This window comes from Fringilla coelebs (assembly GCF_963513975.1).
Source record: "Fringilla coelebs genome assembly, chromosome: 4".
Lineage (NCBI taxonomy): Eukaryota > Metazoa > Chordata > Aves > Passeriformes > Fringillidae > Fringilla > Fringilla coelebs.
In genome coordinates, this window is record NC_140032.1 from 73,286,425 (window position 1) to 73,305,080 (window position 18,656).

Consider the following 18,656-nt stretch of genomic DNA (forward strand, 5'->3'; position numbering starts at 1 on the left):
AAAGAGCAAAAAACTAATTTTTTCTTATCTGATTCAGACAGAACTGGTATTGCTGAGTGATTCCCACTAATACATCATACTAATGTCCCTGACCACTTAGACGAATTCAGTCAAGAGCCAAAAAAACCCCCACCTGGCTCCTGTGATTAATCTTTCCATCTAGAAATGAGCACAATGCAATTAGTAAGTCCATTTTCACTTGTCCAGACTTCAAAAAGCCATTTTATTAGATGAGAGGAAGAATTATGAGAATTGAGCCTCCAGGTCACCCATGTTTTGGTAACTTGCCATGCACTGAGATTTTAAATGGCTTTTTGTTACACATTTCATGTACTGTCATCCCTGTAATTCATTATTCATTAATGATTTGGGGGGCTTACAGACTTTTTCTCCCAGTGAGACTCAAAGCACTTCACAGAGGAGCCCAGTATCATTGTGTGCATTATACAGAGGCATGAAGTGACCTGTCTGGTGTTGTTCGGTAGGTCAGCAACAGGCCTGGACCTGGAACCTGCATCTTCTGAGCCCACATTCCACCTACTGAAGGTTGGTCTCAGTTATCTGCTGCAGAGAAAAGTCCCAAAAAGGGCTGCAGTTTCTTGCTCCCCTAACAGAAATCTGGTGAAGAAGCCCTGTGTGGGGCAGTGGGTTTCTGACATCAGTACAATTCCAGCTCTCAGGGGGCCAGCGGAGGATTGTGCTGGGAAAGCTGATCACAGGAGCTGGTGGAGGCACATTTATGGGCGTGCTCAGCCAACAAGGGCTCCTTTGGCTTTTCCCTTGCACTGCTCTGTTTGAACATGTCGCTGTTTAATATGCCGGGAGGGAGTTTGGGAACTGACTTCTGTAGGATAATCTGGGATTCTTGGCCTTTGGCACACGGCACGGTTCTTGAAATCATCGTCACAGCTTCCCCCTGCGTAAAGCAAACAAGGCCTGACTGGCTAAGGTGGAGAACTTGAGCATATGTATAAGTTGAGGCTTTGCCTAGGGGAGAAAAATTTTGATTCTGTGTAAGAGGGTATTAAGCTACTAAAACCACTGTTAGATTTAAAAATTATTTAATCAATAGGCTTTTCATTTTCCATTTCCAGTCCCCTGGCTGAGCAATCTGTCAGGATATCAATGCCATAACTTATTTACACACTTTGCTAAATCCTGCAAATGCAAGATTTGACATCTCATTTTTCTCTTACTCATTCCAGGCTCCCCTTTGCAATCATGCCTGATTGAGTATTACCAGGAAATCAGGAATGTGGAGCCAGACTGGTACTGAGCAGTACAAGCTAAGGCTGCTTGCTCTGTTCTATTCCCAAATATGAACTATGGACAGCTGAAGAGAGGGCTGAAGAGAGCAAGTCTTGAAGCATGATTTGTTGTCACACCTTTTCTACTCCTGTGGAGAAAGGAGGACATGAATATGATTAATTAATCTCTCTCCATCTCTGACACAAGCCGGTACTCTGGGTAAAGGACTTACAATATTATTATTATTGTTGTTGTTGTTGTTGTCATCATTATAATTATGGAAGAGTTGCTATTTAAAAGCGGAACAGAAATTCTCTGCAATATCTTAAAAGGCCCATTATTGACTCTATGAAATATCACCCACTATATTTATCATTAACATATGACACACTCATGCAAAATATTTTCTCAGGAAAGTAAAAATACTCAGGGAAATCTATGAAATAAAACAGTCCTGGGTGTAAAAAGTGATTAGGAAAAGGCCAGTGACGTTTTAATTATTTAGCATAGCAACAATTCTGACTAGAGGGAAGAAACAGAGAGCAGGGTAACAAGTGAGGGAGGGGAACTGTTGTTGTATGGAATGGAAATCCTGAAGGGAGTTTGCCATTATTTGAATTGGGTTTTTTATTGTTTTAAGAACAGGAGAAAAAAAATCGAGAGGAAAAATGCACAAAAGTATTTTAATGTGGAAGATTTGCTTTTCCTGTCTGTTGTTATATTCTGTTATATCTGTATGTGTGCTTCCACGTCTCATTATCTGATGGTCTTTAAGAAAATATGAGAACTTGAGAACAAAAAGCCAAACAAAGCCCACATTTGCTCTTGCTAAATTTTATCTCTTTAATATAGAAGGATAATCGTGAATATGTTCAGTGTGCTTAAATATACTCCTTCTGTTTCTCAAATTATAATTAGCTTTTAACAATCCCCACCCCCACCAAATCAACATATACAAGTATTTTCCTCTGCTTTATGAAGCTAAAGGCTCTGCAGAGCATAAGGTAGATTCCTGTCTCCCCAAACACTTGTCACTTCAGTACTCCAGCACATTGCTCTGGACAGAATTCGTTTTTGCCACTTGCGATTCAGTGGGAAAATCTTCCCTGGACCTCAGCAAAAGCCCCAAGCCTGGGGCTGATTTGGCAAGGTCAGGCTGAAAACATCTCTCCACACTTACTTAGAGCAAGGCACGGCTCAAACCCTGCTTTGTCCAGCTGTCAGAGGCCTGAAGTGGGAAGTAGCTCAGGCACAAAGACGGAGAGATTGATCAACTAGAAATACATCCATCGGAACTTGGGGGCTGAGGTGTCTCGGATCCTCCTCTCCAGGCTTTTCAGCAACCATCCCTGCCAGAAATACAACAAACACCCATTCTTTTATTAGCCCCTTTGGTATCTAATAAGGCTCTGTTTGACAGCTCCAGCTTCTGGATTCCTGCTGCAGCAGCCTGCTCCTGCTTGTATGCTCTTAAGATAGGAGTCCGTGGGGGTGGGACCTGTTAAACACAGAAATACTAGGAAAAATGGGCTCAGAAATGTCCCTCTTCAGTGGGAGGTGGGAAAGAAAGTTCAATTGAGCTACTCTACTGCTCTCATGAATCCAGGAGAGAAAACCCATGAGGATAACTTAGGACTTTAGAGAGAGAAAATTTAGGAGTTCAAAGTCACTGTGTCTGTTTGAAGGCAAGGCCAGTTCTGTCATGCCTTGCTCACCTCTGACAGATTCAGAAATTACGGCTGTACCCCCCACAAATCCTGAAATCTGGTAAAAGGTGTGCAGAGCCTGATCACCAGTTCTTGGGCAAGAATTGTTCAGCCAGCACTGAGGAAATTTTGTTTCCTGATTTGTGAACTGAAAAGATGAATTTGGGATGAAACAGGAAATCCTATGAAAACCCATGTGCAGAAGATTTTCTGACTGGCCGCAAGAGGCTATCAAAATCGGAGCAAAATTTTCCTTCCATCTATGCTTTCTTAAAACCCACAAGTGCCAGAGCATAACTCGGAGCTCTAACTTGGAAAATGGAGAGATGCCCTGAACTTTGAGTCAGGAGCAAGAGAAAAACCAAAATTATAAAAAACTGTGGTTAGGAGTATTCTTCCCCATTTAAAAACATCCTAAAACCATCAGTGACCTTGAGACAGAGAAGTTCTTTTCCCTTAAACTCTCCAATTTCTCAGCCAGTCTTCAGTCTTTAGGGTGTGCCCTATGCCTTCATCCTTATTTCTTGAACAATCTGATCTATCTGCCTTTGGGGCAGATAACCTCAAAATGTTGGCACTCCGGGAAAATTGAATGGATTTGCTTCCAGAAGGGAAATTTGCCCAAACAACAAGGAAGTGCTTTTGAATGTACTGACTAATTATCCCTGCTTCTTTTTTAATATATCTTGCATTGTTTCATACAGAATTAGCACATTTCCAGAAGTATTTAATGATCCCATTCTTATTCTTGAATGATTTTACCTCGAAGTCTGTAACTTGGGTATTGGGTACCCCTGAAAACAGTTGGACCCAAGACTACCAGCTGGTTGGAGACTGCTTTATTCTGTGTGTCTTACCACCAAATATTCTGGGAAGGTCACTACCAGACCCACGAGACATAAGGGAGAGCTTTGAAATCTCTGCTTCATAGTGGTATTCTTTATAGTACTTCCCTTAGTGGCAAGCTTGCAGCAATGTTTTTTTAAAAAAAAAAGGTAATTAAGACATTACATCAATCAAAGAAGCTAATCAGAACAAAATGCTGATTTCTGTCTCCTGTTCTGTTTCTCTTTGGATGGAGAGCAGTTGCTGATATGTGCGCTGGACTTCTAATCCTTTAATGGGGGCACAGGCTTTTGAAGACTCCCTCTCAGAGGTGCTATTACCAAATATATGCTTCTAATTTAACTTCTCATGCCATATTACAGTAGCCTGAAGCAATTTTAGGTGTTGGGTTTGTGAGAAAAGCCCAATGTTGATGTTTATCAGATGACCTTTTAAAGGGTAATGTGGGGGTTATCCATTGGCATATGTAGGTGACTTTTCCCAGGCATTTCTTCCCGCTTTTCAAAATCCCATCTATTTTTACCCGAATTCAGCCAGGTACCTTTCATCTCTGGAATGTTTATGGGCATGACAAAATGAGACTGAAACAAAGCATTTACTCCTTCGGAGTAATTTCTATTAGAAAAGTCAGGAAAATTTTCCTGCATGCGTATCTAGTGTCAACACAAAGATATTGTGGATAAACTCCAACTTTCTTTTAATTTCGACCCTTTCAGATATTTATAGCAGTTTTCCTTTCCCTCCTCTGCTGCATTGTCCCTTTTTGCAAAGATTTCTTGAAAGACTGTGGAGAACTGACTTTTCTCTGTGAGATTCAGCTTTTAGTGACCTTGCAGGGATGTCCTGCTATGAAGCTGCTGAGAGACAGGGATTGGAAGAATCCATTATCTGTGCTACAGACAAGGACAGAGGACAAATCTCCCTTGATGTTGTGCCTGTGAGAGCATAATTTTTGCCATTTTGGAAGCTCAGTATTTTCCTCATGGCTCGTTGTCTTGGTAGAAAGCAGTTGCTAATGTTTCCTTCAAGTCTCTGAAAATATATTTCTAACATGTATTGTGTTTTGTTCTTTTTTCTTTAGCTCTTTACAGACTGAAGATCTTTCAGTTAGTGGGTCTCAGCACCATCAGCTGGTACTGCTTAAAGGGATGCCATGGTAAGATTCACTGCAAAGCATGGGTGGAGATAAAAAGGTGAGTATGGTGCTTAAATGTGAGCCAGAGAAGTGGGTGATGAGGCAGGAACTACAAACCCTTTTAGGGGAGGAAACAGGGCAAGGACCTTATGAAGACTTCAGGTTTTTTCAATGAATTGGGACTTTTGTTCATGTAAGTAGTTTTTATGACTCAGTATTTTGAGGTAAGGTTACAGCCTGGACTATCTAAAATAAACGCATCTTGGAGCAGTTCAATATTGAGAAGCTGATGATATTTTAAGTTTTTCTTCCCCAGATTCATAATTTATTATTGGAAAGTATTAATTACTCCTCTGCCACCAACCATCCAAGTGCTGAGACATGCTTAGGAGATACAGGTGAGAAAAAAACTCGAGACTCAAAATTATGTATGTGTTGCCTTCAGAAAGAAATTAGGGGAGAGATATGTGTGATATCCTAAAAGGTACTAATAACAGAGAAAAAAAACATTTGTTTCTCCTGATGTATTAAAGGGTTTTGTCTAAGTATCAGATACTTATTAAAGCTTAGTTTATGTGAAGGTAAACTGCAGTCAGACTCAAATTCTCGTACTTACTTATGACGTGACACAGTGAAAAGTTGGGACTGTGACGTAAGAGCAAGGAAATCCTGTCACTCAATTCCATTTGGAATGCTCTCACCTAGTGCTGTGTTTACAGCAGAGAGTGCAGTCCTGGGGGTGGGATGGTTGTGTCTCACAATCAGGTGCCATTTCATGACCACCTTCCATCATGTATCAGCCTGGGGTTATGGAGGGCACAGGCAAAATCAGGGCACTCACATCCAGTTGCTGCGGCAGCTGATCCTGCGAGGCCTGCCTGTTGCAAAGGCCAAAACCAGCTTCCCCACCTCTCTTCCCGTGGGGGACAAAGCCAGTGGTGTTGGAGGCACGTCCTGCAGGCTGAGCACTGCACGGGAGCCGTCACCTCGCACGGCCAGCACGCACCACACGCTGAGCCCCCACGGGAATGGGCTCGGGAGGCAGAGCTCCTCACCAGCTCAGCCTGCAAAGGCAGAGAGCTGCCCTGCCGAGTTCCGGGACAGCACTCCTGTGGCTTGGGCACCGCTAGCATTTCACCCGGCTGTGAACCTAGGGCAGCTCATGGCCTGCCTCTTCCAGAGCACTGGGAGGCTTTCAGGTGTTGGAAGGGTTTGTGAAAGCACAATAACTGCAGAGGCCAGCAGTCAGGTTTTACCTTTTCCATGGTAGTTACACCAGCTCCTTTTCTGGGAAAACATTGCACAGGTTGGGGCTTTGCTGGAGAATACTTATAGATCTCCCCTTAGCCTAAATGTATGAATTATATTCAAATAGCACAGGAATAGCTTGTCCATAAATTCTGGTTAACAACAGCCATGAATATTATCTCATCAGTTATACTTCCCTCCCTGCCTATGTTCCCCGGTAGCTTGCAAAAGCTATCACCATAAAATTTAGGGTGGGATTTAACATTGGAATTTGGCCTCCTTAATGTGAAAGGAGGCTTTGAAAATCTCTGCCTTAGCAAACACCAGCTAATAATAATGATAACAATAATAGAGATAAGCTGATTCATATCTCCCCACCCAAAATATTTATATAATGAATTATTTAATTGTATTTTATCTTCTGATGAGTGGGTTGGTAGCCTTTGCTTTGCGACAGACCCGGAGGAGCTATCGTGCAGTCTGATGCCAAGAATATGTGTTATTTCGTATTCTGTTATTTGCTTTGTGTTTAAGGTGTTGAGAGGAAATTCCCCAGCAATCAGCCCTAAGTGGTTTTGCAGTGAGCAAGGCTTTCAGTGCTTGAACATCACTTAGTAGAGGAGGGGGGAAAGAAAAAAATCCCTTTATTTGCTTTTTGTAATTCAGAAATTTGCCATATATCTAAAGAAAAGCGTTAAAAAAAAAAAAAAAAGGCAAGCCCAAACATTTGAGTGTACCCAAATTAATTCTCGTGTCACTTCATCTGCCTAATTGGGCCTAAAAATAGCCTGTGGGAAGGAGGACCAGCAGCCTTGAATGTCTGAAGCAATTTGTATCAATTATTTCCCAAGCAAGTGAAAGCCCTTGCCTGAGTGCCTCCATTAGCCAGGTGTCAGAGCTCTGTGTTTTCATTCCAGGCTTTTCTCTGGGAACGAGGTGTGTGCACACCAAAAAGCACCACGGAGGAACTGGAGCCTTGGCAGGACCAGGAGGGTGCCCAGAGCAGCTCTGCAAGGAAAGTGAGTGCCTTCACTCCTCTGTCATCACCAGTCCCTGAGAGCCATCACCACCCACCAACAGTTCCTTGAGATAAGGCCGAGCCAGCTGGGAGAAGAAAGCCTTTGATATTCCTGCCTTGCTGAGTAAGTATGCCATAACAATAATACTTTGAACTTTTACAGCACCTTTTCATACCAGGGGCTGAGTGCTCCACAAACATTCATTCCCCAAGCCTCGTACCGCCCATTTGAGGAAACCTTTTTTTCTTTTTCATTGTACCACTCTCTCAGGCCAGACCTTCCAAAGAGCTCAGTACCCATTTTGCTGGCACCAGAGAAATTGTTTCCTTTGTGTTGCCTTAGATACCTGTGGCCAATATCCATCATGTTTACCCAGCTCCTGCCCCAAAATGCTTACTGCTAGACTTCTCAGGTCTGCAAAAATTGAGCTAAAAAACTTGTGAACTGCTTTGTCTCCTGCTGATAACCCTCAGAGCTCCCCCATGAGAACTTTTTTGACAAATCAAAATTCCATCAACCCTCCACCCTGTTTTAGTCAGACCCTTCTGTTGTCTGTAGCCAGATTTCTTTGTAGCTGATGTAAAACCTTACCAAAAAAAAAAAAAAGTAGATGCATTTGTTTTGTTCATCAGAGGTATTTTCTGTGATGCTCTTTTGTTTGGAAACCGAGCAAGAACCTACTTGTCTCAGACAGAGACATACAATAGATAAATAAAAAGAGAGATGCTGCATCCCAGATAGGCATTGTCTTGTGCTGTGCTACTTCAGGCAACAGGATTAAACTTTGATTTTCATCTCCTGTCTGCATTCTCAGTGAGAAAATACAGTCAAGGCCAATTTTGTAGTTGATCTATCTCTATGGAAAGTTGATTCCAAAGTGGTGCCAAATGTCAGTGAAGAACAGGTCAGGTTTTCACAGTAACATCAAGAGAATCTTCCAGGGAGAGTGAGCTAAGAGTGCACTCTGCAGCCCAGAGGAAAATATAGGTGCCATGCAGTCCCTGGTGCATTTGGGGAGTACACACATTTTATTTTCTCAAAGGACATCACCTGTACAAGCATTCACAGCTTTCATCTCTACCCCTGCCTCTTGTCTGGCCAGAGCATCCAAAGGGTAAAGCCTTTACATGGGATACAGCATTTGAGTCCTGCTCCAAAGTCAAACAATCCTCTGATGCCTTCAGCTCTTATGTCCCCTAATGCAAGAATATCAATAAATCCCCTTGGTCTGTTTAATTCTGGGGCAAGGTAGCTATGTGAGCTGGAAATACAGCTAACAGCTTATTTCTCTTCCTAAAGTATGCCAGAGTCTTTGGCCATTCAAATCCCATGAATCTGAGGCAAGTAATTCATACACTTGTTGCAGCGACCCTGATTGCTGAAAATTGGAATGTAAACTTCAAACATAGGGTTGCTTATCCAAGCCAAGTTTCTAATCTTTTGAGATTTGCCCATCACAAATCATAAGTGCAAAGTGGAAAAATGGGGGAAATCTGGAGTGATGGAGCCTAGCTAAAAGCTATCAAATACATCATCTCTTCAAGTAAGGCTGGAATAGCATGGAAAGGGCCTGATATAACATGGAATATAGCCTGCTGATCAGCTGAACTTCCTTTAACATGTATCCCTGGGAAAAGAGAGAGACACTAAAGCCTAAATGTGGAAAAAAAATTAAAAGAGAGAGAGACAGGCAGAAGCAGCAGAACTGTTTGAACAGTCTTTGAACTGCTTGAAAGATATGCCCCTCACCTCACTTCCTTAACTTTCCCTGTAAGCCAACAGCTGCATTCCTCACAGCTCATGTCTGGAGCGGGCCCACGGAGGTGGCTGGACACCTAGGAACAACACTGACACTGACAGGGGGGGTGCAGGGAAGGTGCAAATCTTTTGCCATGTGTGTAGGTATGTAATCACTTAGCAGATAATCTCAGATTCTGTAAAGACAGTCATTCATTTTAAAACAAAGGTGACTGCTGCCAGGAAACTGATCAGTTTATAATTTAGCTTTAGCTCTCAAAAAGTCCTCACCATTAAAGATTTGTGTAAATCAGAATAGCCCCACCTTCCTTTCAACCCAGAGCATCCATGTCATCTGACTGAGCTTCTCTGTCACTGTCACCACAGTGTGACTGTCCTCCCTCTGAACAAGCCGTGCATCAATAAGGCAGTGGAAGGTGAAATGATAGAAATCAATCTGCCTCTCATTAGTGGGATGAATAGAAGTGCTCTGGGGAGAGGGATCGATGAGTGGGTGAGGAGATGTGTTAGGAACTGGTTAAAAGAGTGATTGAAGAAGGATGTTAATACTTTTTTTCAGATAGTTTGGAATAAGCTTTGGAGGACTTTTGGATAATGGTGTCTCAAGTGAACAGTGTCACCTACACTCCAAGTATAAACACTGCTTGATAAAATGAGCTCAGGGGAGATGTTTCATGTGAGGCAGGTGCCTTTATGTTTTTAGAGATTTCAGAGAGTTTTCAAGTAAGAACTACACATTTTCCTATAATGAGCATGGGTGTTTGTAGTTTGCGCTGGAACTGAGCCACTGAACACACACAAATATTCTGTAGGCATAAGATATGTGTGTATTTATGTTTGCCTGTGCTCAGGCACACGCAAGCCCACACAAATAGCAGGAGAGCCACTTATACATATTTATTTCCCTTTTTTCTACTAGGTAGCATATTCATTGCTGCATTTGTAGCCCAAATACTCACAAGGAGGAAAAAGTCGTTTCCCTATAAGCAGAAATAGAGATGAGGAAATGTTTCACTCTGGATGCAGTGAGCATAAAGTGTGGTATTGAAGCAGTTCTGGAACAGGCAGTGTGGACACAAGAAGAGATCTTTTCCCAGGCCTGAGCACCTTGCATTTCTCACAACACAAATATGGCATTGCTGCTTCTGGGATCGTGGCCAGCTCATTGCAGTGCAGCACTCCAGAGGGAGGCAAGGCAATTTGCCACAACACCTTTTCCATCTTGCTGCCTCACTCAACTGCTGCTGTTACAGATGGCCAACATTTGTGTCTTAAACATTTATCCTGCAAAACAGAGACTTGTATGAAAAGTATTTGGTGCACCAAAATATTTTCCTTAAGTTTAAATTTTCATCTTGTCTCGCTCTTCAGGAAACATTTTCAAATTTTAGATGTTGTTTTTTCTCCTTTTTGTCATCTTCCTTCCGTCTCACACTCTGTTTTCTGAACACAGTAGGTATTTGCCAATGTTGAAGGGTTTGGTGGGAGGGTAATTTTCTCCTTTTTGTTCCCACTTATTTTATTATTTTTCCAGTTATTCAAGGCTTTACCTATATTGTTAGTGTAGTGCATTCAAAGTTTGACTAGCACAGGATCTCAGCTTCCTATCACACGTCTCAATGAAATAAGTACAAGGCAAAAGATTATATTAGAATCATCTTTTTTTTCTCCTTTATCTGAAGATTGTAAGATTGCTAAATAGATGTAAAAATACTAAGCATTTCTTAAAATTTTGACATTGAAGTTTTCCATGCAGTCAGTGGCAGATGGAAACTATTACCGGGAAAGAAACAGAAGCGAAAAGTTTTACAAATATTTTGGGTAAAGGAATACAATTTGTCTCAATTTGAATTCTGAAATATAAACGACTTGAAAATTAAATGAGTATTTAGAAAACTCCACTTGTTGTCTCTGTGCCTTGTACATGCAAGTTGAGGGCAGGGTCTAGATGGGCTTTGGCTGAAAAGCAGCGCTTCAAGTTCACAAGACACCAAGAAACCTCATCTCTTCACACTCAGGTTACTTCCCAAGATCAGACCAAGACATGGAGCTTTCAAACTCTTGGTGAGCTGAAATTTCTGAGAACATTTTCTTACGAATGCAGCAGAACATGTTGCTCCTAAAACAAAGCCTGTCTGCTCAGAGCTCCGGATTCCTAGGCCTGCAGCAGTCCTCAAGGAATCAAGATGTACATGTTTTTCTGCTGAGTGTATTTGAGATGTCCCAGTTTATTTTTGACAGGACTTGTTGCCAGGCTCAGTGTCAGCATCTAGAAATCGAGATGAGATCCTTCAGCACAGTGAATCTGTATTTTACATCTTGACTGTTTCAAAAAAAAAAGCCTGGAGTGGGTGGACTTTGCACCACTCTGCTTCAGGTAGCCAAGATTCTGTTTAAAGATTATATTAGAGGTTTTGACTGATTTCAAGGCTCACCCTGAATCCTACTTGTGTCTCATGCTTTTTGCTTGTGGGTTCAGCATTTTGTCGTGACCTCTGATCCTGCAGAGGTACTATGAGAAAAGGGATGGGTTCTGCATGTCCTTCCAAGAGGTTTGTAATATTAAGGAAAAGCTTGTTACAAGAAAGAGAATATACAGGGATGACAAGTAATTACTCTCAGAATATAAACCAGGTGTTTATTCCCATGCAGAGAAGTGGATCAGCTGTTTCACCAGGAAGGGTCAGGTTTTTATGTGTGTCTTCCTATGACATCCATGGGCACTGTTCCTTGGGAGCAGTTCTAGAAAGCTGCTGTTGCATTTCTGAGCGTCTGAATGATGGTTACACCGCCACGTGTGCAAATAGCCGCTGCTGCCAGGATTTTATCATTTGTGGCTGTTATCAGAAGGTGATGGTTTTGGGCCATCCGTGTGAAAGATGGGAAAGGCTGCCAGGGGTCTGGCTCTCCCCGTGGTTGCACCCAAGCCCCCAAGAGCAGCGGGGCTGGGGGGAGGAGCACAGGGTGGTGGTCACCCTGGTTATCCCACTGGGAGCGGGAACGGCAGCAGCAGCTTGGCCACGGAGCAACGCTGGAGGAAACGCAGAACAATCGGCAGGGAAATCCAACCCAAAATAACAAGCTGGCCTTCACGAAAAGGAAAGGTCACTGTTTGAAAGCCACTATTTGAGAGCTGGGAGGGGTTAAAAAAGAGTGAGCGGAGGCGACTCAATGCCTCTGCAGCTCCAAAGAATTCCTTTTTTATAAGGAAAACAATGCAGGAGAACAATGTGGATACTTGCAGCGCTTTCGAGGCAGTAGATTTTTTTCCTTATAGAAAATAAATTGGAACTGCTTCCATAAACAAGAGGCATTGGCTACAGAAGAAAGCGGGAGCTTTTGTGGAGATTTAAAAATAACCAAAAGTAAGGAGCGCGCTGGCAAAGCGTTCTGTTTTCTCAGCATTGCACGGAAAACAGCCTCAGAGACTGAGGAAGAGAAAGGCTACGAAAGCAGATTGGGAGACATAATGTGGTAAACTTCAGATCTGCCAGATTTTGTTTTGGGAGCCAATGTTTGATGATAGGTTACCTCATGATGGGAATTGGATTGCAGACTTTGCCAGCTCTTTACCCAAACATCTAAAATCTTTCAAAACGTTTTTCTACAGCAGACAGGCTTATTCCAACAAATTATATTACCATGTGCTGTGTCCTAACTCAGTCTGGTTCTTAGAGCTGCCCATAACTGAATAGTCATGAATTCCAGACAAACATCATGGTTTGCTGCACTCATGCTGTAACTGGCAAATAAATTTACCACACAAACAAAGCTCACTCAACCCCCACAATGCATTAACCTCAGCAGCTTTAACTTTTTTAAGGCATTTACTTAACTGTTGGGGTTCTTTTTTCAGTTCATAAAGATAAAGCAATGTTGGTGGTGTTATCTGATTCCTGACCTCTCTAATTACACTAGTGCTAGCATATCCTCTGCTGCTGCAGAGGGTTTTTCTACTGGGAAAGCTTATTTCATTTTTCTGAATGAAAATAAACTGCCCGGTATGCCCAAGTACGCAGCAGTAAAACACTTGCTTTGGTGTTGGAGAATTTGGTGCCTAAAGGTAGGGGTTTTATTATTTTATTTTATTTTATTTTATTTTATTTTATTTTAGCGTAGATGAGTCTCCAATGACTTAATAGTCACAACAATGTCAATATTACAGCCAAAAAGTCTTTATCAGATAGGTGTTGAGGAAAAAAATACACTGATATTTCTGTGCTGGCACACATCTCTAGCTGGGAAACAGCAGAGGAGCTGTACTGTACAGCTGTTAGCAGAAAATTTGGGAAGAACTGCTCTGGTGAAATTTGGGATTCAAGCTGAGGGTTCATCAGTGGTGATGTTAACACTGTCAGAATGGCTCACTCACTCTCTACCAGGCTGGTGTGGCCTCAAAGGCTTCCCCTGCTGATGGCAGTGTGTGAAGTCTCTGCTGAGCAGGCAGTGGCATCCCCCCAGAACACCTCCTCACAGCAGGGATGGAGATGGACCAAGCCCAGCGCATGGAAATGGATCTCTCCAGCTGAACACTCAGTGAAGTGACCAGAGACCGTGCTCAGCATGAACCAGGTGACCTTCTCCAGGTCATGATTCTTGCACCTTCAGAGCCACAGTATCACTGAGCTTTTTGTTCCCCAGGCTTTCAATCACCTCTCCACCAGGCAAATACTCCCCTGGGAGGCTGCTGTGCCCTGTGCACTAGAGAGCCTGGCAGGTGACCCCATTGGTGAGAGGAGGGCAGCTGCAAGCAGGCAGCCACCAGGAAAAGATGGGAGTTTCAGTGGTTTCTGAAGCCTGAGCAATGGGGAGCTGCCCTGAGCTAAGCAGGAGTTAAGCACAGTCGTGCAGAGGCCTGGCTGTCATGATTTAAGGTCGCTTAGTGAATATCTCTAAGAGTAGGATTATAGACCATTGTGCAGGAGAAAAAGAACTCTTATGTAAGACATGACCTGGGAGGCATCATGCCAGGCTATGCCTTCCAGATTTGGAAGGATTCAGTGTTTTGTATGGCATGATGGAGAGTTTTGAAAAATAAGCTTTCCTCTTTGGTGCAGGTCAGATGGGTGATACCTGGCAGCTTGTGCACTGCCACTGTGTTAACCTGTGTGCCTCTCCTTCCCTCCCTGCTCCACAGGCACAACCAGAGAGCAGCAGGGAGAGGTGGGTTTGTCCTGGAGGATTCAGGAGCTCGGTGTGAGCTCTGAGCCTGCAGCTCCAAGCTGCAGCAGTACCCAAGGTCTGCACACACGCGCGTACAGGTACTCTCAGAAACGTGGGCTGTCCTGACTGGGACCTCAGGAGCTGGCAGTGCCAGCTTGGAGAACAAGAGTCACTCCCAGCCTTTTCTTTTGCCTACATTTGCAGTGTTCAGTCAGTTTAATTACTGCTGGGCCTTTGCCCATTATGGTGTGAAATGCTTCAGGAGCTAAAGGGGGAAAAAAAGTTGGGGGAAAAAAAGGACCAAACTGTGGTCTACACCTCCGGAGGAAGAAGGCATCTGTCAGGACAAACCCTTAAGAGAAATGGGATAAAGAATACTGGTTTACTAAATCTTTTGTATCTGTAGGTAGTTCAAAGATGTCTCACAGTCCTTCCCATTAGAAAGGCAAAGGAAGAACAGAAAAGCGCTCAGCCCAACCCATTGAAAGCAGCAGCACCTTTGTGTTCTGTAGTGTGGCAGGCATTCATAGGCTGGCGTTTTTCTTTGGCATCTACCACTGGAAGAGGAAAGTTCTTTGCAAGGTGATAGTTCCAGCCTTGTATTGAAATGTGAGCAAAGAGGAACTTTCTCAGTTGGATTTGGGTTTATTCACAGCACTTGTAAACAGTGTTACCGTGAAGATAACACGTGCAGGGAGTGTGCCCTGGGTTTACCACAAGTGATAAAGGATTTTGGGACAGGGACAAGGCAGTTTCCCCTTCAACATATTGGTTTTTTTTTCTCAAAGAATTATGTGAGAGCAGAAAAGTTGCAATGGCATTGCAGTTCCCTGCACAGAAAATAACCAAGGAGGTGAAACGCGGCCAAGTGGTGCCATTCACCTGCACCACAACTGGGACCATCAGTGAAGTGACAAGGACTGAGCAGCTCCTCCCTTTAGCAAACACAGCAGTAATGTCAACCAGGATCACCCTTTTCCACACCACTGGCATACAGCCAGGTCTTGTGAGCCACAACACCCCCTGCTCTGGGGTGGTCACTGCTCACTGATCACAGTGAAAACAAACTTGTCTACAGGCACTCTGCAAAATTCCCACCTTAGACGCCACTGAAGCTCAGCTTTGGCTTTCAGGCATCTCCCCTGCAAGCCATCTCTTGTGTCATTTCTGCAGGGGATACATTGTTAATTAATTACTTCCATTTTTTTTGTAATTTCCAAAGAATATCAGTTGACTTTTACAGCCTCTTCAGTGCTCCCCAAGCTTCACACCACACCTAATTGCCTGTTTTCACTGCCTGAAGGTCTTTTCTGACCTGAATGATTCTATGAATTTGGTCCATACTTCAGCTTAAGGGAAAAGCTACACGTTGATTGCATTTTGGAGAAAAAGATGTGAACGTCCACGTGTAAATTTATCTTGTGTTTTGTCTTCCAGGTTCACTCGTATTGTAATTTGCAAATGGCAGAGCCGTGTTGCTCTTTATTAAAAACAATAGCACTCTCAAAATTTTGATGGAGGTGAGGATGGCCGGGGCCGTGATTCTGAAAAATAACTCCCACATCTTCCCCGGGACCTGGGCAGAGACAGGTGGAGCTCGGAGTGCCCCCGATCCTCCCGCGGGTATCGGCGTCCGCAGCGCCTTCGGGAGGGGATCTGCGGCACAGCTCCTTCCTCCAGAGGCTGGGCTCAGCCTGCAGTTTCCAGCAGGGTAATCACCTTTCCAAGGCAATACAAACACTTCCCAAGAGCAGCTGGTGAAGATGGCTCAGAAGCAATGACAAGAATGCCCTGAAAAGTTTGGTCCATCAATCCAGCTTCCAGGCATGGTAGGGAAGACACAGCTTTAGATAAAACATCAAACGCTCTATATTTTATTCTTTGTGTTTGTCTGTGCTCCCATTCTGATCACCCCTTGAATTATTATTTTTCAAAAAAGACATCTAGGAGAGATGACATCATGTTTATTCAGGGGGAGCCATCATTTCCATCTGTTTAAAATACACCAGGTGTGTTTTAAGCCCTGCAAACACACCGAGAGCTCCAGAGTTTGTAGTGCAGTTTTCTGCAGCGCTGATTTATTCTATTTTACAGTAACCATGCCCTGAGGTACCAGGTAGGCTCAATACCAGGAGCAGGAGTAGCAGACCTGAAAGATGCTTTGGGTAGAGCCCAGCCAGGTTTTAGGCAGCCTGCAAAGGCTGGCCTTGCAGTACAAACCGGTCTGCTGTTGCCATCTGCTGGAAAAATCCCTAATGGATATTTCCAAAAGTGGGGAGGAGTATCTGCTCCTGTCACAGAACTACTGGGGGCTTTTGCCCTCTAGCTCTGTGTGATCTGCCCAAGAACAACGTGTGCACCAGGCTGTTACCACTCTCTGCGCGGTGAAGCGCCTTCAGCCAAGGTCAGTGTAAGAGCAAAACAATCCTTCCAATAAAAGCCTGCTACTAGAGAGGCAAAAAATTATCCTTGCAAAGGAATTCCTCTTTCTTCTCCCTTACAACTCCCCAGTTTCGTCACACCATAGAGTGGTTTGGGTTGGAAGGGACCTTAAGTACAACCTTGTTCCATCCCCTGGAACAAGGGTCACCTTCCCCTCGGCCAGGTTGCTTTGCTGTTCCTCCAGATCTGTCACCCGAGCTGAGCTATCCCCATTCCACACATGTTCACACAGAGACCACACAAACTTTGACACAAGTCCTACAGATCCTATTCATCCCTACACATCAAATCTAGAATTTATTTCTTTCTACACCCTTTGCACTTATTTCTTTCTCAAACTGTCACGCCCATAAAAGTATTTCTGCGCCCTACTCCTATGTGATTTTTAGGGGTATTGGATATCATTTCCTTTTCCCTCAGATATCTTTTCTTCTTAGCAGGAGTCTTCAAAATCCTTTCCTCCTCCTAAAGGCTCTGCAGCTCTTCATTCTGGAGAAGGTAAGAGCACATATTATGTGGCACAGGGAAATCCCTTCTCGCTTGCAGCAGCCTGAAGCCATACAGGCTGATGTTTGCCACAGGCATTCTTAGCTCTGTGTCATCAGGCCCCAGTCTGATCTGCGAGGTGTAATTGCCATGGCATTAAATCCTTCGCTAGTGGCCAATCACCCCCAGCCCACTGGATTACACGGCCAGGAGCTGGGGGTGACAAGGGCAGGAAGGGTCTAGGAATCCTGGCGGCTGCTGCTGCTGCTGCCGCCGCTGCTGCTGCTGCTGCCAGGGCTTTAAAGTGTCCTGCTTAAAGAAGGAGTCCATGGGCTGTGAATCCTTGCCCAGCAGAGCTGAGAATAGCAGGACCAGGGACTGTGCTGTCTCTAAGCTACACTTACACTGCCTAAAAGGTGTCCTGCAGTGTGCCTTGGATCTCCAGCACAAGGGATGTTGAGGGCATAAAGGCTGGCCGGGGTGACAGGGACTGTTTCAGGCAGCACAGGGAATTGGTGCCACTTGGCCTGGTGGAGAAGGTGTGACAAGGGGTTAGCCCAGAGCCAAGGCACCATTGGCCGTGGCCATAGGGCTCCGGCTGGCTCAGCGTGGGGACAGAGACAACCTGCACCTTTACAAACCTGTTTGTTATTTAAAGGGCCTCTATTAGCCTTCACTAGGGGAATTAAGCATCTTCCCTTTCAAAACTCCCATACACAGACCCCAAGCATCTACTGTGGCCTGGAGGGCTTCTAGCATGGGAGAGGAAAGAATCTGCATCCTGCGCCATCCGTGCTCTTACTTGATGTGGAAATTGTAATGATATTATTGAGGCGTGTCCTCAGAGCGTCTCCTATTGCCTTGCCATTCGTGAAGCCCGAGGCTGGCTTGTCCTAGCTTAGCTTTGTGATGTGGAGGAGCTGAACTGCCAAGTGATACGGAATTAGGTATTCTCTGTGGAGTGACATCCTGTAAAATTTCTGTCCCAGAAATTCTGTCATTATGGCAGCGGGGGAGGGAAATCCTCTCTTCACAGGTGCCTATTCATCTGTGAAACTCATCCTGGCAGGACAGCATGAAGACTGAAGGTGTAAGAAGATGTGGAGTCACATGGAGAATCTGACAGGAGCATCCAACGCACGAGTTTTGCTTTTTGCTTGGATTTAAACTCAGAAGTTGTAAGGAATTTGGGAATGAGATGGGATATTTCAGAAGAAGAGGAAGGAGGAGAAGAAGAAGTTCTTACAGTCCTGGCAAAATCTTTTGTTCTAGCTAATAAAAGAAGTTAGTATAAAAATTAAAAAAAAAGGTGGCGATTTTTCATTTCCTTCAATAATATATGCATTGGTGGTGTATGCTGTGTTATTTTCTATTTTGGTATTATGAACTCTGTGCAATTTGTTTTTTGAGTCAAGCTGACTTTATGGATGGCTTGGTTTGTATTTGAGGTAGGATTAATTTCAGGAGGTTTCTGTAATAGACTTCTGGTACGTATTACTGGGATTTTGGTGTTGTTGATTGCGTGTGTAAACGTAGAGATTTGGTAGGGCTGGCTCGGGTGCTGGAGTTTTGGGTGGTAATTGATTAGATGGCTTTTGTTGGATG

At 43.9% G+C, this 18,656-nt stretch overlaps 1 long non-coding RNA gene across 1 annotated transcript; it reads left to right on the forward strand.

The window, feature by feature from the left end:
• The first annotated feature begins 1,253 nt into the window (after window positions 1-1,253).
• On the forward strand, window positions 1,254-18,256 carry LOC311153393. The gene is made up of 6 exons (XR_014616144.1): window positions 1,254-1,467; window positions 4,882-5,333; window positions 7,101-7,325; window positions 15,561-15,952; window positions 17,006-17,063; window positions 18,121-18,256. It is a non-coding gene; the product is annotated as an uncharacterized lncRNA (long non-coding RNA).
• Window positions 18,257-18,656: the final 400 nt, after the last annotated feature.